Source organism: Peromyscus californicus, unplaced genomic scaffold (genome assembly GCF_007827085.1).
Source record: "Peromyscus californicus insignis strain IS unplaced genomic scaffold, ASM782708v3 Scaffold_7__1_contigs__length_154581171, whole genome shotgun sequence".
Taxonomy (NCBI): domain Eukaryota; kingdom Metazoa; phylum Chordata; class Mammalia; order Rodentia; family Cricetidae; genus Peromyscus; species Peromyscus californicus.
Window position 1 is genome coordinate 131,957,309 of NW_026294595.1, and position 17,189 is coordinate 131,974,497.

General features: G+C 49.2%; 1 protein-coding gene across 10 annotated transcripts in view; it reads left to right on the plus strand.

Annotated features, from left to right (window-relative positions):
• Src (SRC proto-oncogene, non-receptor tyrosine kinase) overlaps positions 1 to 17,189 on the plus strand; it is a 50,179-nt gene that overhangs the window by 18,456 nt on the left and 14,534 nt on the right. For 5 of the 10 annotated variants that reach the window (XM_052722586.1, XM_052722582.1, XM_052722590.1 and 2 more), the window contains exons 3-5: positions 6,522 to 6,649; positions 15,171 to 15,365; positions 16,424 to 16,600. The gene's annotated coding sequence lies outside the window, so the exon portion shown is untranslated. Of the gene's footprint in view, positions 1 to 6,521; positions 6,650 to 6,749; positions 6,824 to 15,170; positions 15,366 to 16,423; positions 16,601 to 17,189 lie in introns of all 10 variants that reach the window. The other 5 variants (XM_052722585.1, XM_052722587.1, XM_052722583.1 and 2 more) reach the window with 5 other exon arrangements.

The window sequence follows — 17,189 nt, forward strand, 5'->3', positions numbered from 1 at the left end:
TAACAACCACCTGTAGCTCCAATTTCAGGAGATCCAGCTCCCTCTTCTGCCCTCCTTAAGTGCAAGGTGTGCACAAGGTGCACAGATATACATGCAAGCAAAACACTCGCATAAAATAATAAATAAATCTCAAAGCATGAAATGTAGTAAAAATATCTTTAGATTTACATAAAATTGTTTATGGATAACGTGATTGATTGGTTGATTCTGTGCTGAGATAGAACCTTCTCTCACACCTGCTAGGCAATTGCTCCATCCTAAGCCTCAGTGTGTGTGTGTGTGTGTGTGTGTGTGTGTGTGCGCGCGCATACGCGCGTTTCTCTGTGTGAGAACATTCAGAATCACTCCTTGTGGCTTTTTGAAATGGGCAGTGTGTTGTTACCTGTTGACACCCAGCTGTTCAGTGACAGGCACACAGGGACCTTAGTCCTAGAACATTCTGCACACTGATCTATCTTTCCCATCCCCTTATTTTCTCTTTCCTCCTCATCCTCTGGTAAACACTGTTCTATCACAGCATCTGTGATTTCAACACTTCTTTCTTTATTTGGTTTTTCGAGACAGGGTTTCTCTGTGTAATTTTGGAGCCTGTCCTGGAACTCACTCTGTGTCCCAGGCTGGCCTCGAACTCACAGAGATCTGCCTGCCTCTGCCTCCCGAGTGCTGGGATTGAAGGCGTGTGCCACTCAACACTTCTTTAAAAAATATTTTTATTTATTTTATGTATATAGATGTTTTATCTGCATGTATATATCTGTATTCCAGAAGAAGGCATTGAATCTCATAGGACTACAGTTATAGACTGCTGTGAACTGCCATGTGAGTGCTGGGAATTGGAACCAGAACCTCTAGAAGAGCAGCCAGTGCTCCTAACCACTGAGCCATTTCTCATGATGTCAACATTTAAAACAAAACATTTATTTTTATTTTAAATATGTGTATGTGTGTGTGCATGTGTTTGTGAGTGCAGATTCCTGAGGTGGCCAGAAGAGGGCATCATTCTCTGGAGCTGGAGTTACAGATGGTTGTGAATCACCATATGGATGCTGGGAACTGAACTTGGGTCCTCTGCAAGAGCAGCAAATACTTTTAACTGCTGCCTCTCCAGCTCCTGATAGTAACTTTTTGAGGCTCCACATGTGAGTGAGATCAGGTGGGACTTTTGGTACCTGACATATTTCACTTCCCACATGTCCTCCAGTTCTGTCTGTGTTGATTCAAATGACAGAGCTTCCTCCTTTTTTTACTCATTGATTGGTAGATATTGGGCTGTTTCTTGGCTATTATGAATACTGCTGTGATGGACATGGAAGTTACCATGTCCCTCTGATGTATTCATTTTATTTTGAAACCAGAGGGCAATTTTATTGGCGTTTGAGAGAAAAACAACAGGATAGGCAGACTGAAGACCTCAGGTGCCAGCAGGAGGGAGATGGATAAGAATAAGGGAAAATCATGGCTTCCTGAGTTGGAGGGCAGGAATCCAGGTGGGCTCTGTGATGGACATCTGCAGCCAGCCTAATGGAGTTAGGGAATGCTTCAGATGGAGTAAGGATGCCCAGTAGTGCCCGAGTGCCAAGCCATGGGAGATGGAAAGAGGAGAAAGTTAGACTTTCCGAGTGGGTGGGCACAGCAGTGAGCCCTAAGCCCAGTGTTACTCCCCTGGCTGTACCCAGCAGGTGCACATTCTGCTCACAAGTTCGTCAGTTGATGGGCGTTGGGTTGTTTCAGTGTGAGGCCACAGTGAGTGCTGCCCTGTGTGCGGTGTGGGTTTTTGTGTGATTGTGTCTTGTAATTGCTGCTGATGTGTACCTGGGAGTGGACTTCCTGAATGGCGTGGTAAGTCTCTATGGAACCTTTTAAAGGAAGGCCAGACTTTTTCCAAGTGGGGGCATCAAGCGATGCACCTATAGAGGAAGGTCCCAGTGCCCATGTTCTTGACAGTGCTTGGTGCTGGCTGCCTTTCTGATGACAGATGTTCTGTGGGTGGGACACAGCATCTCACATGACTGACTTGCCTTTTCTTGTGGGTGCTGGCGATGCGCTTCTGTCCATGTGGGCTGCAGGTTGGTTCTTGGGAGAAATGCCTGTTTGTGTCCTTTGCCCATTTTTAAATTGGACTGTGATTATTGTCCATTTGTAGAGCTGGGGTTTATACCTAGGCCCCCACTCATGCCAGCAAGTGCTCTGCCCCTTAGCCACCAGTCCAGGATTTATGTGTGTGTGTGTGCATGAATACAGGTTCCCTCCAGGCCAGAGAAGTTGTCAGTTCCCCTAGAACTGGGGGGTACCAGTGGTTGTGAGCTGCCTGATATGGGAACTGAACTCTGGTCCTCTGTAAGGACAGCAAGGGATCTTAACCACTGAGGCATCGCTCCAGACTTAGAATTGTTTGTTTTTCTTTTTGTTTTCCCAAAACAGGATTTCTCTGTGTAATAGCCCTAGCTGTCCTAGAACTCCCTCTGTAGCCCAGGCTGGGCTCAAACTCACAGAGATCCACCTGCCTCTGCCTCCAAGTGCTGGGATTAAAGATGCGCACCACCACCACCCAGACAGAACTTTTTTTTTAACATTGATTTTTCTTTCCTTCCTTCCTTCCTTCCTTCTTTCCTTCCTTCCTTCCTTCCTTCCTTCCTTCCTTCCTTCCTTCCTTCTTTCCTTCCTTCCTTCCTTCCTTCCTTCCTTCCTTCCTCCCTCCCTTCCTCCCTTTCTTTCTTTCTTTCTTTCTTTCTTTCTTTCTTTCTTTCTTTCTTCCTTTCTTCCTTCCTTTTTTTCTTTCCTTTGGGATGTGTGTGTGTGTTGCCCAAGTGTCATGGCCTGTGTGTGATAGTCAGAGGACAGTTTGGGGAGTTGTTCTGCTCTTTCTACCATGTGGGTCCTGGGAGCTGAACTCAGATCTTTGGGCTTGGTAGCAAACACCTTTACCTCTCTGAGCTATCTTAATGGTCTAGGGTTCTTTATATCTTCTAGATATAAATCCCTTGTCACCTGATTTGGAAATATCTTCTTCCATGTTTTGGACAGGGATTATCTTAGTTGCTTTTCCTGTTGCTGTCACAAAACACTCTGACAAGAGGAGAAAGGGTCTGGTTCACAGTTCAAGAGCACAGTCCATCATGGCAGGGGAGTCAAGGTACAGGAGCTGCACCCAGCTGATAACATTGCGTCCATAGTCAGGAGGCAGAGAGGGTGAATGCGGGCTGCTGCCCAGCTCTCGGTCTACGTATACGGTCCAGGATCCCAGCCAGGGAATGGTGCCACCCACAGTGGGTGTGTCTCCCACTTCAGATAAAGCAATCAAAATAATCTCCTACAGTCTTTCCCACTGGCCTGTCATCTTAGTGAGTCTAGATTCTGTCTAGTTAGCAATTAACATTAGGTGTAACGTGCCTTACTATGTAGCTCAGGCTAGCCTCTAATTCATGACCCTTCTGCCTCAGCCTCCCACATGCTGGGATTCCAGTCCTGCTATACCTCTCCTGACTCCTCTCTTTGCTTTGTTAAGGGTGTCCTCTGGAAAGACCATCAAGATTTTAATTTAGGATAAATAGTAACTTATTTTTCTTCTGTTGCTTGGTACCTGATTGTCCTGTGTGAGAAATCATTATACCCAAGGTCATAAAAATTTTGCTTATATTTCCTTATGAGTTTTTGCTTCTTTGTTTCTTTTTTTGCTTTTTTTGACTTTGTAGTAGAGGCTGATGCCTCTGCCTCCACTCCACTTCCCAAGTCCTGGGGTTACAGGTGTGTGCCACCGTGTCCAACTTTCTTCGTGCATGCTTTTCATTTCACCTCTTAGGTTCAGGCTTGTGATCCATTTCAAGCTGGTTTTGTGTCTAGTTGGAGGAAACTGCCAAGCTTTCTCCTGCCATGTGTGGCTTCCCAGTTGCCCCGGCAGCCTTTGCTGAAAGACTGTGCTATCTCCATTGAGTTCTCTTGGTACCCTTGTAATGTCACCTGACTCTTTGAGTGTGTATTTCTTTTTAAAAGTTCATCTATTGTTATTAATAGTGGATGTGTATGGGCGTGCATCCTGGTGCGCACGTGGAGTTCAGAGAACAGCTTTGTGGAGTCAGTTCTCTCCTACCTGTGTGTGTGTTCTGGGGATTGAACGGAGCCCATCAGGCTTATGATACAATCACATTATCCGCTGAGCCATCTTGCCAGCCCTGAAGCTGTGTTTCTGATGCTATGTTCCGTTGGGTTGTGAGGTGTGGGGTGTCGAAGTCCACACTGTAGTGATGACCTCAGGTCTACAGTGTGTTTTGAAACTGAGAAGTGCAACTCCTCCAACTGTGTTTTCTGTTTCAGGATGGTTTTTGACAATTCTGGATGTCTCAACTTTCCGTATATATTTTTAAGTCAGGTTGTCAGTTTTTGTAGTGAAGTCAGCTGGCACTCTGGTAGGGCTGTGCCACCTCAGTTTAGCAGGTGGGAGTATTGCCATCGTGTGTGTGTGCGTGTGTGTGTGTGTGTGTGTGTGTGTGTGTGTGTGTGTGTGTGTGTGTGTGTTGGGGGGTGAGGCTCCTTAGATGTCATTCCTCAGGTGCCATCTACTTTGTTTGTTGAGACAGGTTCTCTCACTGACTTTTGGCTCTCCCTGTAGGCTAGGTTGCTCAAGTGAGCCGCAGGGATCTGCCTTCTCCGCTTCACACAGCTGGGCTTTCGGCAGTGGGTGCTGGGCTGGGCTTACATGCAGTGGATGCTGGGCTGGGCTTACAGGCACTGGGTGCTGGGCTGAGATTATAGGCAGTGGGTGCTGGGCTGGGATTACAGGCACTGGGTGCTGGGCTGGGATTACAGGCAGCGGATGCTGGGCTGGGATTACAGGCAGTGGGTGCTGGGCTGGGATTACAGGCACTTGGTGCTGGGCTGGGATTACAGGCACTGGGTGCTGGACTGGGCTTACATGCAGTGGGTGCTGGACTGGGCTTACATGCAGTGGGTGCTGGGCTGGGCTTGCAGGTAGTGGGTGCTGGGCTGGGTTTACAGGCAGTGAGTGCTGGGCTGGGCTTACATGCACTGGGTGCTGTGCTGGGATTACAGGCAGTGGGTGCTGGGCTGGGTTTACATGCAGTGAGTACTGGGCTGGGCTTACAGGCACTGGGTGCTGGGCTGGGCTTACAGGCAGTGGGTGCTGGGCTGGGATTACAGGCACTGGGTGCTGGGCTGGGATTACAGGCAGTGGGTGCTGGGCTGGGATTACAAGCACTGGGTGCTGGGCTGGGCTTACATGCAGTGGGTGCTGGGCTGGGATTACAGGCAGTGGGTGCTGGGCTGGGCTTACATGCAGTGAGTACTGGGCTGGGCTTACATGCAGTGGGTGCTGGGCTGGGCTCACATGCAGTGGGTGCTGGGCTGGGCTTACAGGCACTGGGTGCTGGGCTGGGCTTACAGGCAGTGGGTGCTGGGTTGGGATTACAGGCACTGGGTGCTGGGGCTCAAACTCAGGTCTACATGGTTGTATGGCAGGTGTCTTGCTGACAGCACCCCCAGCCCACGTTGCCGTCGGACCAGTATTTGCTCTCATGACCTGTGAACAGGGTGGCTTTCCTTTCATTAGCTCTTTAACTTCTTACAGCAAGTTTGTAGCTTTTGGGAGCTTAGGTCTTACCTTTCTTTTTTTTTTTTTTTTTTTTTTTTTTTTTTTGGTTTTTCGAGACAGGGTTTCTCTGTGTGGTTTTGCGCCTTTCCTAGAACTCACTTTGTAGCCCAGGCTGGCCTCGAACTCATAGAGATCCTCCTACCTCTGCCTCCCGAGTGCTGGGATTAAAGGTGTGCGCCACCACCGCCCGGCAGGTCTTACCTTTCTTTTGTTGATCTTGTTCTAGATTCTTTGATGTTATGGGATATCCTTTTCTTATTTTCATTTTTGGTTTATTAGTTGCTAGTGTCTAGAAATGTATTGGTTGCTAGTGTCTAGTTTCTGTATTTTGTGGGGCTGAGGATGAAACTCAAGGCCGTGTGCAAGCTGTGAGCACTGTACCACTGAGCCACACTCCAAGCTCAATTAAAAAAGGTTTTTAAAATTTTTTATTTTGTGTGTGCACACGTGTGCCACGGCATGTAAGTGGAGGTCAGAGGACAGCTTTTGGGAGTTGGTTCTCTCCTTGCACCACGTGGGTCCTGGGGAATCAGTCAGGATGTGTGGCTTGGTGGCAGGCACCTTTACCCTCGCAGCTATCCATCTCACCCACCGCGTTTTTACACGTTGATTCTGTAATGTTCAACCTTCCTGAGCTCACTCACTAGTTCTGAGATTTTAGTAGAATCCTTAGAGTTTTCTCTGTACGAATCATGTTGGCCCAGCGTGGCGGTACATGCCTGTAATCCCAGAATTTAGGAGATGGAGGTAGGACAATCAGTTAGGAGCCAGCCTTGGAGCTCAAAGCCATCCTGGGCTACCTGAGACTGTCTCAAAAGAAAACCAACAAGCAAACCAACTGTGTCGTCTGCAAGTAGAGGTAACTTGGCACCTTCTTTCTTAGCCTGAGTGTGTTGTATGTTACTTTCCTCCTCAGCTGCCCTGGCTGGAGCCCCGAGTACAGTTTCAAACGGAAGTGCTGCTGGGGACGTCTGTCTGGGCTTTGCTGTCTGTCACCATTAACACCACGTGAGAGCTGTGGCTTTTCTAGACGCCCTCTGTCAGGTAAGGTAGTGCCCCACTTGCCCCGTCCATCTTCCCCATCTCTTCCTCTCTCTCATCCTCCTCTCTCACTTCCTCCTCCCGTTCCCCGATTCTTCGATAGAGCCTCACGTTGCCCAGGGTAGCCTCAAAACCGGTGCTCTTTCTCCCTCCGCTTTCTGACTGTTGGAATCTCAGGTAGGGCCCACTGCTTTTGTGTGTGTGTTTTGTGGTGAAAGGGTGTGGGGTTCTATCAGACATCTTTTCCGTGTGTGTTTAGATCACCCCACGTTGAGATCATCATGTGGGTTTGTTCTGTAGGGTGGTGTGTTAGTCACCGGCTTTTAGAAATGAAACCAAACGTGCACCCTGGGATAAAGAGACATTTGGCCTGGCACAGATTTTCCCCTATGTGTCCAGAGGAAGTTTGCTTGTTATCTGTGGACAGTTTTTACCTCCAGATTCTGAGATGTCAGTTTGTTATTTGCCCATGATGTCTTTATGGCATTCCAGTGTAAGGGAGCACTGGCTTCATGGAGTGAATTGGAGATGTGCTCTGATGGAGAACTGGCCTTAACACTCCCTGATTATCTGGTCCAGTCCACCACTGAAGTCTCCCAGTCATTCGGCTAAGGTCAAGGGAAGTGAAGCAATCTGGGCCTCTTTCTTTCTTTTCTTTCTCTTTCTTTTCTTTTCTTTTTTTTTTTTTTTTAGACAGGGTTTCTCTGTGTAAACCTGGCTGTCCTAGAATTAGCTCTGTAGACCAGGCTGGCCTTGAACTCACAGAGATTCGCTTGCTCTCTAATGCTGGTATTGAAGGTATATGCCACTACTACCTGACTTGGCCTGGGCCTTTTTAAGGGAAGTTTTAAAATGACTAATTCAGGGACTGGAGAGATGAGTCAGTGGTTAGTAATGTGTGCTACTCTTCTAAGAGGATCTGAATTTGATTTCTTGTTCCCATATTGGGAGGCGTATGACCACCTACAACCCCAGCTCCAGGGGATCTGACACCCTCTTTTGGCTTCCATGGACACCAGCACATGGGTGGCATGCATACATGCAGGCACAGACATGCACAAATAAAAAATGTGCTGACTTAGGGCCAGCAAGGTGGCTCAGTGGATGAGTTCAATTCCCGGGACCCACATGGTAGAGGGAGAGAGTTGACGTCCACAAGCTGTCCTCTGACGGTGACCCTGATGCTTGAGTCTCCCCTACCCTTCTAGTGCATTTTCATTATGTAGCTCAGGCTACCCTCAAGCTTGCCATCCTCTTGCTTCAGCTTCCAGAGTCCAGGGATTACAGGTATGCGTCACCACACCCTGCGTATTTTATTTCTTTCAGGGTTTTGATGATCTGCTTTCACTCCGGCCTGGGTAGTGTGAGTCTTCTCTTTCTTCCTTGATCAGTAGCTATTAGAACTGTATTGTTGATCTTTCAAAAGCACTAACTTGCTTTTGTGGATTCTTCTCGCTCTTCTCTGCTCTGTCAATTCCACACGGAGCTTTATTATTTCTTTCATTTTGCTTACCCCGAGTTTGGTTTGTTTAGACGGTGGTAGGTCAGCATATTGTGTCGACCTCCCTTTTCTGGCAGAGACATTTAAGCTGCAAAGTCCTCTTGAAGTTCCCTGTTTAGTGCATTCAGAATCTTGCTATGCTGTGTTTTCATTTTCTTTTCTAAGTATTTTCTAATTATTTCAGTGTCTTCTTCCTCAGTAGTTTTCACCTTTGAGGTCCCCGATCACTTTCTGTTATTGATTTATTCTGCTCTGCCAGGGCTGGAAACACGCTTTGTGTGATTTCATTTCTTTTAAATTTACTGAGCCTTGCTTTATGGCACAGCACATGGTCTGACTTGGAGAATGTTCCATGCACACTTGAAGAGCCTGTGGACTCCGCTGTTGCTGGGTGCCCAGTGAGGTTCGGCTTGTGTCTGTCTGTTGAGTCTTGTGGTGTGTTTACAGCTCTTTCAGTTTGCTTTTCCTGTGAACTGACTGAGCTTATTTTTTTTTATCTTGTGTGAGCTCTTTATATATTAAGAAAAAACTCTTGTCTATCATATGAGTTGCAAACATTTTTTTTTTCTAATTTAAATTTGTTTAACAAGCCAGGCAGAGTTTGGTGGGTTTTTTTGTTTTTTTGTTGTTGTTGTTTGTTTGTTTTTTTGAGACAGGGTTTCTCTATGTAGCCCTGGCTGTCCTGGAACTTGATCTGTAGACTAGGTTGGTCTCAAACTCACAGAGATCTGTCTGCCTCTACCTCCCAAGTGCTAGGATTAAAGGTGTGCACCACCATGCCTAGCCTAAGTAATATTTTAAAGACTTAAGTTTCTTTTGAAAAAGAAGATATATCAGTCCACATAAAAACTTAGACCGTAGCTAAGCATGGAGGCACACTTGGGAACCCAGCACTGTCCTGGTCTAAGTTCCAGGACAGCCAGGGCTTCGAAGAAAAACCTGTCTCCAAACAAAAACACAAAACCAAAAGCAACAACAAGAAAATTGACTCACTAAAAGAAAAAGAAAAAAATTCAGGCCTAGAAAGATGGCCCAGTAGTTAAGAGCACTGGCTGCTCTTATGGAGAACCTGGGGTTAGTTTCCAGCTCCCGCATGGTGGCTCAGAACTGCCTGTATTCCAGGCCCCAGGGACCCAATGTCCTTTTCTGGCCTCTTTGGGCAAAAAGCACAGCAAGGTGAACATATGTACACGAAAGCAAATACTTGTATATGCAAAATAAAAATAAAAATGTATTTTATAAATCCCATTAGGGTCTTTTTTTTTGAGACAGGGTCTTACTATGTAGCCTTGGCTGTCCTGGAACTTACTTTGTAGACCAGGCTGGCCTTGAACTCACAGAGATCCATCTGTCTCTGCCTCCCAAGTGCTGGGATGAAAGGTGTGCACCACCACAACAAGTCCATTAGGTTTTTGTTTTTGTTTTTAATTTGTTGGTTTGTTTGACTTTTGGAGACAGGCTCTTACTATATAGCCCTGATTGGCCTGGAACTCACTATGTGACCAGGTTAGCATTGAACTCACAGAGATCCACTTGCTTCAGCCTTCTGAGTCCTGAGATTAAAGGCAATCACAACCTTGCCTGGCATCTCACTAGGGTTTTTACAGGGTTTGTGCTCAACTTGAAGGTTTTATGGGAATAAAACCTTTATTTATATTTATAATGCTAAGCTTTCCTTCATTTCACATTGAACACTAATGATGTGTGAATATGTTACTGACTTTCAGATGACAGCTTAGCCTACTTTACACATTTTGTATGTGACTGATTTCAGTGTATTCTTTTTTAAGATGTGTATTATATTTTAGTTATGTGTATGTGTGTGTCTGTGTATGGGTGTCTGTGTACTTTAGTGCCAGTGCCCATGGAGGTCCCGGAACTGGGGTTACAGGTGTCTCTGAGCTCTCTAAATGGAGGTGCTGGGAACTGAATGTGGGGCCTCTGCAGGAGCAGTATACACTTTTAACCACTGAGCCATTTCTCTGGTCTCTAGAATGTTTTCTCTTGTTCTCTCTGGCCTCCATATTGTCTATAGACTGTGACTCTCAGATTCCTTTCCTAGTCTGTCCCTTGGTGCTTGGGGAGACTTTAGGAGGTCTTTGTCCGATGGTGACAACAATCAAAAGAGGTCAGAGGTCAAGACAGAAATGGCGGTATCAGCAGACACTTGTCACTTCCTGCCTGCTGAGGCCTGTGCAAACACCACTACTCTGAATCTTCCCTACAACATGCTCGATTAAGCAGGAACAATCATGCCATTTCAATTTTGGAGGGGTAAACTGAGGCCTGCCTAGTCTGTGTGCCTAGGAGTGTGAGCTGGCACCTGCCCCTTGGCATTGTAGCCCCAGGCCTGTGATCACTCTTTGACTCCTGTGGTACCTTGGGCAATGGGGACCCTCTGCATGTTGGACAGAGTCCAGGGGCATGTCTGCACCCTTTATTTCCTCTGTTGCCTTGGGCCAGGCTCTGGCTTCTCTGAACCTTGGTCTCATCTTTGAGGGGTGCAACCGTAGCCTCTACTTGGCTATGCTGTAGGGACAATGGGAATCCCTTGTAAGTACCCAGCTTTGTGTTGGCATTCAAGGCCCCGCCAGCCCCTCTTGTACTACTTCTCTGTTCTCTGTGAGGACAGTGTTTATCAGAAACCAATTCTATCCTGTCACGTGGACTCTTTAGCTCCAGATGTTAGGCTTATTATGAGCCCTGTCTGTCTGTCCATCCGGCTGTCTGTCTGTCCACCCACCCATCTATCCATCTGTCCATCTGTCCGTCCGTCCGGCCATCCATCCATCCATCCATCCATCCATCTCTTCGTTTGCTTGTTTTGATTGATGATGGAAGTGGGGGCTCATGTGTATAGGCGAGCACCCTCCACTGAATCATACCCCAGCCCATGCCCATTTGACAAGAGGAAAACTGGGAGGGCACCATGACTTGTGGAGAAATTCAGTTAGATGCAAAGCCATGCCCCAGCCTCACCTGGCCTCCCTCAGTCTGAGAACAGGTGAACCTCTTCTTGTGAACCTCCCAGAGAAGGAGTGTGGAGTCCTGGGCAGTGGGAGGCTGGGCGGTGAGGGCCGTACCCAGAGCAGATCAGTGGACCCTGAGCCAGCCACTTAGGCCTTAGTACAGGGAGATTGTGCAGTACTCTCAAACGTTCTTAAGTTCTCAGTGGTCCCGGGCTACTTGCCTAGTGAGCACAGGTCCTCAGGTTCCATCCCTAGCACTGCAGATAATAGTTATTACCATGAGAAAGTAACTTCCAGATGTCACCTGACACAGGATATAAAGTAGGAAGGAGATTTCCCTTTTCCGGTCCTACCCCTTGTCAGATAAAACATTGTGAAGACTTGGGGATTCTTCCAGAATGTTCTCTAAGCCTTGAGCACGTGTGCATACATCTGCACACACACATGCACAAACCAGTCTTACTACAGCAGTAGTAGCTCTTGTTTGCTGTGGGCAGCACAGGGCCCAGGGCCCGGGTCATCTCAATCCCTCACCAGCCCTGTAGGGTAGGTAGCTGGTGAGATTGACCCCACTTTCCAGATGAGAAAAGCAAGGCTCCACGATGCCAGTGGAGATAGTTCCCTGCCATCAGGAGACCATAATCTTTACATCTTTCTCTCTACTTTGACAGTGAGGCAGGAGCATCTTTCCAAACTATACTGAACTCTGGTGCTCCCCAGTGTCCTCAGGGTGATGAGGCTGTTGTTTCTTTTTTAAAAAAATGGTTTATTTATTTTATGTACATTGGTATTTTGCCTGCATATATGTTTGTGTGAGGCTGTCAGATCCCCTGGAGGTAGAGTTACAGGCAGTTATAGGCTGTCATGTGGGTGCTGGGAATTGAACCCAGGTCCTCTGGAAGAACAGCCAGTGTTCTTAGCCACTGAGCCATCTCTCCAGCCCCCTGTTGTTTCTTTTGAGCCCCCGATGGACACCCAGTTATTACTGGTTTTCTGTGGAGATCATTAACCCTATGTGATTTGTAGAGATGCCTCTGGCTTTAGGGTGGGCATGAGGGGATACGATGACTGTGTCTTTGAGGGTGGCAGGGCCCTGGCTTGAGGGATGGGGCTGGGTTGGGTCAGGTTATATTGGAGGAAGAAGGTTCTGGAGTTTCCTCAGGGTTCCATGCTGCAGCAGCTAGACCAGGCTCTCCCAGAGCCAGCGCTCTGCAAGTATTTGGTGACAGGCTGAGCTTCACAGGGGGTGGGGGCAGGCTTATGGAGATGCTGGCTTCGGCAGGCCCTGGTCTATGGGTACTGGGATGTGGCAGGGGGTGTGGAGTTAATCAGGAGCCTGTGGTCAGGCACTCGACCCACGGGAAAGGGCCACCTTCCTCTTGGGACCTCAGGCCCCCCAGTTCACATCCTCCGCTGCTTTCCTTTGGCCCTCAGCGACCTATCTCTCCTTCGTAGCTTTCAAGTGGCGGAAGAGATGGGGGGCCCCCTCAAAAGGGTGACTCATGGTGCCTGGGCAGATGTCACACCCCTACTCCAGGGAGCCTGAGGTCTGGGACTGAGTTCCAGGAGAGATACCCTCCAAAGGGAGCCTCAACTCCACCCCGTATGTCCCTCCACCCCCCCCCCCCAAAAAAAAGCAACTGCTGAAGGCCTTGTTGGTGTACTCCTCAACTACTGGAGGGAGGGAGGGAGAAAGAGAGAGAGAGAGAGAGAGAGGTCCTGGGGCGCCCTGAGTTCCCACCGGTCCCCTCGAGGAGCTCTTTTCCCTGCCTGACCTGTGTGACTCTTAGCAGTCACCCTCACCTTTTCACTCTTGCTGTGTGACTTCAGGCAGGTTCTTCAACTTCTCTGTGCCTGGGCCTCCCCATCAGTGAACTAAGGATGCTCTTAACACCCACATCCAAGATGCTCATGAGAATCCAGTGTTTGCCAAGAGCTTAGAGCGGGACCCAGCTTCTGGTGGGTTTGGACACTGACGCCCAGCAATCCTCGGTCTCTGTAATGTGGCCCTCTCAGTGACTAAGCAGGGCACAGTTTTGTGAGGCTGCGCTCAGTCAAATGTTTCCAGAGCAGCTGGTAGCGGCCTGTCTGTCCTGGGTGCTGCTGAGAGGGAGCCTGGTGTCCAAGGAGCTTGATGTCCATTGCCCCCTCATAGACAGCAATTCCCAAGTCCACTTGGGCTGGTCACCGTGCTTCGAGGCCAGTACAGGCCCTCCGTCTCCGGTGCTGCTCTCGTCTATCCCTGTGGACCTGCACAGAAGTTCCACACTGCCGCCTGCAGCAGCCTGCAGGGTGCTTTTCAGAGATCTCCACTCATGTAGCGCTGCAGAAAAGAATTCCAGGATGAGTCGGTATAAAGCAGAGTTGAGTTTATTTAAGGAAGAGTTTGGGGGGTGGGGAGCTAAAGAGATGGCTCAGCAGTTAAGAGCATTCGCTGCTCTTCCAGAGGACCCAGGTTCAGTTCCCAGCACCCACATGGCAGCAGCTCACAACTGTCTGTAACTCCAGTTCCAGGGAACTGACTCCCTCACACAGACATACATGCAGGCAAGACACCGATGCACATAAAATAAAAACAATCATTTTGAAAAAAGAAGAAAAGAATTTAGGGCTAAGGAGGTAGCCCAGTTGGTAGAGCGCTTGCCCCGCATACAAAGGCCCTGGGTTCCCTTTCCAACAGGATAAACAGAGCTTGGCAGATCAGGAGGCTATCCTCAGCTACTTAGCAAGTTCAGGGTCAGCCTGGGCTGTGGGAGAGCCTGTCTGGAAAAGATAAGGTGAAGAAGCAGCCGAGGAAGCCCCCCTCCTGCCAGCATCTGGCTTCCGGGTGTGCATGTGCTGGTGAGTGTACACCGCACATATGCACAGAAGCATGCACACCTCGAGCGCACACACAGACACAGATGTAAACATGGGATTTAACAGGAAGAGTGGAGCGTACGAAAAGGGCAGGATGCACAGGTGATGGTGGAGCCTCTGAAGGGTCCCCGGTCTCAGCTCTAGCTGTATGGGATTTTGGAGCTTTTGGAATTATGCTGCTCGTGGGGTTTCTAAGGGACCTGCCTCTTTTCCTTTTTCTTTGCCTGACTCAACTCTCTTTCTTTCTCAGGCAAGGTCTCACTATGTAGCCCTGGTTGGCCTTGAAGTCACTGTGTAGAGCAAGCTAGCTTTGAACCTACAGAGATCCACCTGCTTCTGCCTCCTGAGTGCTGGGATTAAAGGCGTGTACCACTATACCCAGTCCCCTTTTTCTCTTAAAAAGAAAAGATTTATTATTTTGTGTGCGTGTATGTGAACAGGTGTGTGCAGGGGCATATGCCTTTGTGCTAGGAGGCTGGAAGAGGGCATTGGGTCCCTCCATCCCAGAGTTACAGGCATTTGCCAGATGCCTGGCTTGTCACGTGAGTGCTGGGATCTGAACCTGTGCTCTTAACCGCTGGGTCACCTTGCTAGTCCTGTTTCCATCCCAGGTGAGATCGTAGGGTGCCTCTGTACACCTTGGGGAGGATTCCAGTATGATGGTGAAACCTTGGGCCACACAGACGGAACATGGGGCCTTTGACTGTAAATGGGGTTTGGAGATTCCGAGAAAATGGCAGGTTTAGCTGGAAATGGAGAAAGGTCACACTCAAAGGTCACACAATCTTGGGCCATCACCGTGGTTCGTTGCTGGTTCAGTATATATTTATTATTGTGTGTGTAGGATATGCGTGAGTGTGGGCATAAGCACGCCACCGCGAGCATGTGGAGGTCAGAAGACACTCTTGGGAGCCCCTCCTCCTGTGGTTCTATGGCTGGATCTCTGGTTGTCGGCTCCACAGTGGCCTTGGCTGGCTGAGCCATCTTTAAAGGGCTGAGCCGACCCTGCTTTAGCTTCTTATTGGAAATACCTCTACAAAGAAGGGACATTGTCTATGTGGGCAGCCTCTCTGCAAGCTTTAGTTGTGCTGGAGTTATTAACTCTCGGCTAAAGAGAGACTTAGATAGTCTGTGTGAGAGGTTCTTTTCCTTTCCCACAATCCCTTGATTTCCCTGTCTCTCTGTTCGCCCTCAGACTCAGGCTGCGGAGTGTCGCCTGCTCATCTGCCGCAGCCCACTCCTGGGCTGGCTCCCAACCTTGCTGCCTCTTCAGATACCTGGTGTTTGTATAACCAGCATTAACCACAGACCTCTTCCACAGACAGCTCCTACTCACACACCAGCCAGCATTGCGACCTGTGGCCCAGGCCCCCTTGGATTTGCCTTCAAGGTCCCCACTTTACTTTTCTGTATACTCGGGGCGGGTGGGGGTTCCCCTTGGTTAGTGTAAGGTCTCAAGTGCAGGGCCTATACCCGTGTTCTAGCTCCTCAAAAGATGGGGCATACATCTTCCGGGGGCTGGTTCTCCCCCTCCCTTCAGGCACATCTCCCGAGAGACATTCCTGACCCCCTTCCAATGACAGGGGGCACACTATACACTGCTGTGATCATTCCAAAGAAAGCTCTTGCTTCCAGACAATTCTTTGTATATGGTAAATAGATTTTATTTTAAAATCTGTTTTATATTTTGCATTGTCTCTTAAAATCCTTCTGGAACTGTTAGCTAAGGACTATACAACTTCCCGGGGGTTGCGGGGGCCAACTGGGTTGGCTTCTAGCAAGCCAGGCTGTAGGGAAACCCATTGATCAGCAGACCCCTCAGAACAGGGTCTGTGAGTACTGATGGGCACTGTGACCTGGAAACAGGCCCTCCCTTACTGTCCACTGCTGGCCTGGCCCTCAGGAGTCTCTGATGATCCCTTGGGCCATTGGGCAGGTCTCCCCAGTCCCACGTCCCCAGTGTGAACCTCCACAGCTCTGAGAGTAAAGGACAGGCTGCTGTACCCAGGTCCTGGTGGGCAGGAGCCACAGAGCTGGGCTTGGTACTGAGGACAACCGAGGAGACTGTTCCGTCACTGTTCTTTGAGGAGATCTGGCCTAATGCTGAGGCCTTCTGCACCCCAGGGATTTCCCCCACCCCCGGCACATCCAGAGCACATGCCAGTGACTTGGTGTGCAGAGTAACCCCTGCTGTGGCCCCATTTGGTCATGCCATAGCTGTCACATAAAGGGAAGAAATGGCATAGGGGATGATGTCTCATACCAGTGTAGACTAGTCAGCTGAGGCCAGAACTGGGGAGCTGGCTTCTGAGCCTTCCGGACCACTGTGCCACCTCCTTTCTCTCGTTCCCAGGATCTTTGGAAGGACAACGGGCATTTTGGCAAGGGGAGGCTTCTGATGATCTCAGGGTGAGAGCCCTAACAGTGTCCATGTTCACATCCCCACAGAGGCTCTGCAGATGCGGACGTTGAGGCCCAGAGAAGGGGAGCCACTCGCCTAGGGACACACAGCAAGAGAGGTGGAGCAAGGTCTCTAGGTCAAGACCCCGGACACCACAGCTGGTATTTGTGCCAAGCCTCCAGGCTGCTGCCCAGACCCGCTGGGGTAGCCCTGCTGCCCCCCAGGTGAGCGGAGATGAGAGAGGGGAGCCCCAGCCCAGCCTCCTGGCTTGGGCACAGATGTGGAGGAGGGTAGCAGGGTATTGGATGCCATGGAGCCTTCAACATGGATCTCTCTGTGTGTCCTGGTCCCAGGACCTCCCAAACTTTGGGCTTCATCTTTGAACTCAGGCTTCTCTCCTCACTCATCATCCACTTGGCTGTTTATTAAGCACCTGTTGTGTACCTCACTCTGCACAGCAGTGAACAATTATAGGATTTAAAAGAAGAGGGTTGCATGTAACCAAGGGCGGGTACAGTAGTCAGGGGGCTCATGAAAGGATCTGGAGGCCCCCTCCTAAAGGGAGTGACTGGAAACATTTTTATCGCGCTTTATTTATTCATTCTGTGTGCTTATCGGGAGTCGTGTGTGTGTGAGCCGTGGCATGTGTGAAGGTCAGAAATCAGAGGATAACTTGCAGGACCGTTTCTCGCACCCCTCTTTCCACCGTGTGGGTCCTGGGGATTGAATTGAGGTTGTGGCTACCTGCTGACCTCAACCTGCTGAGCCGTCTCCCCAACCCGGGAAGCTGAGTGTTGACGGGGTGCTACTGAT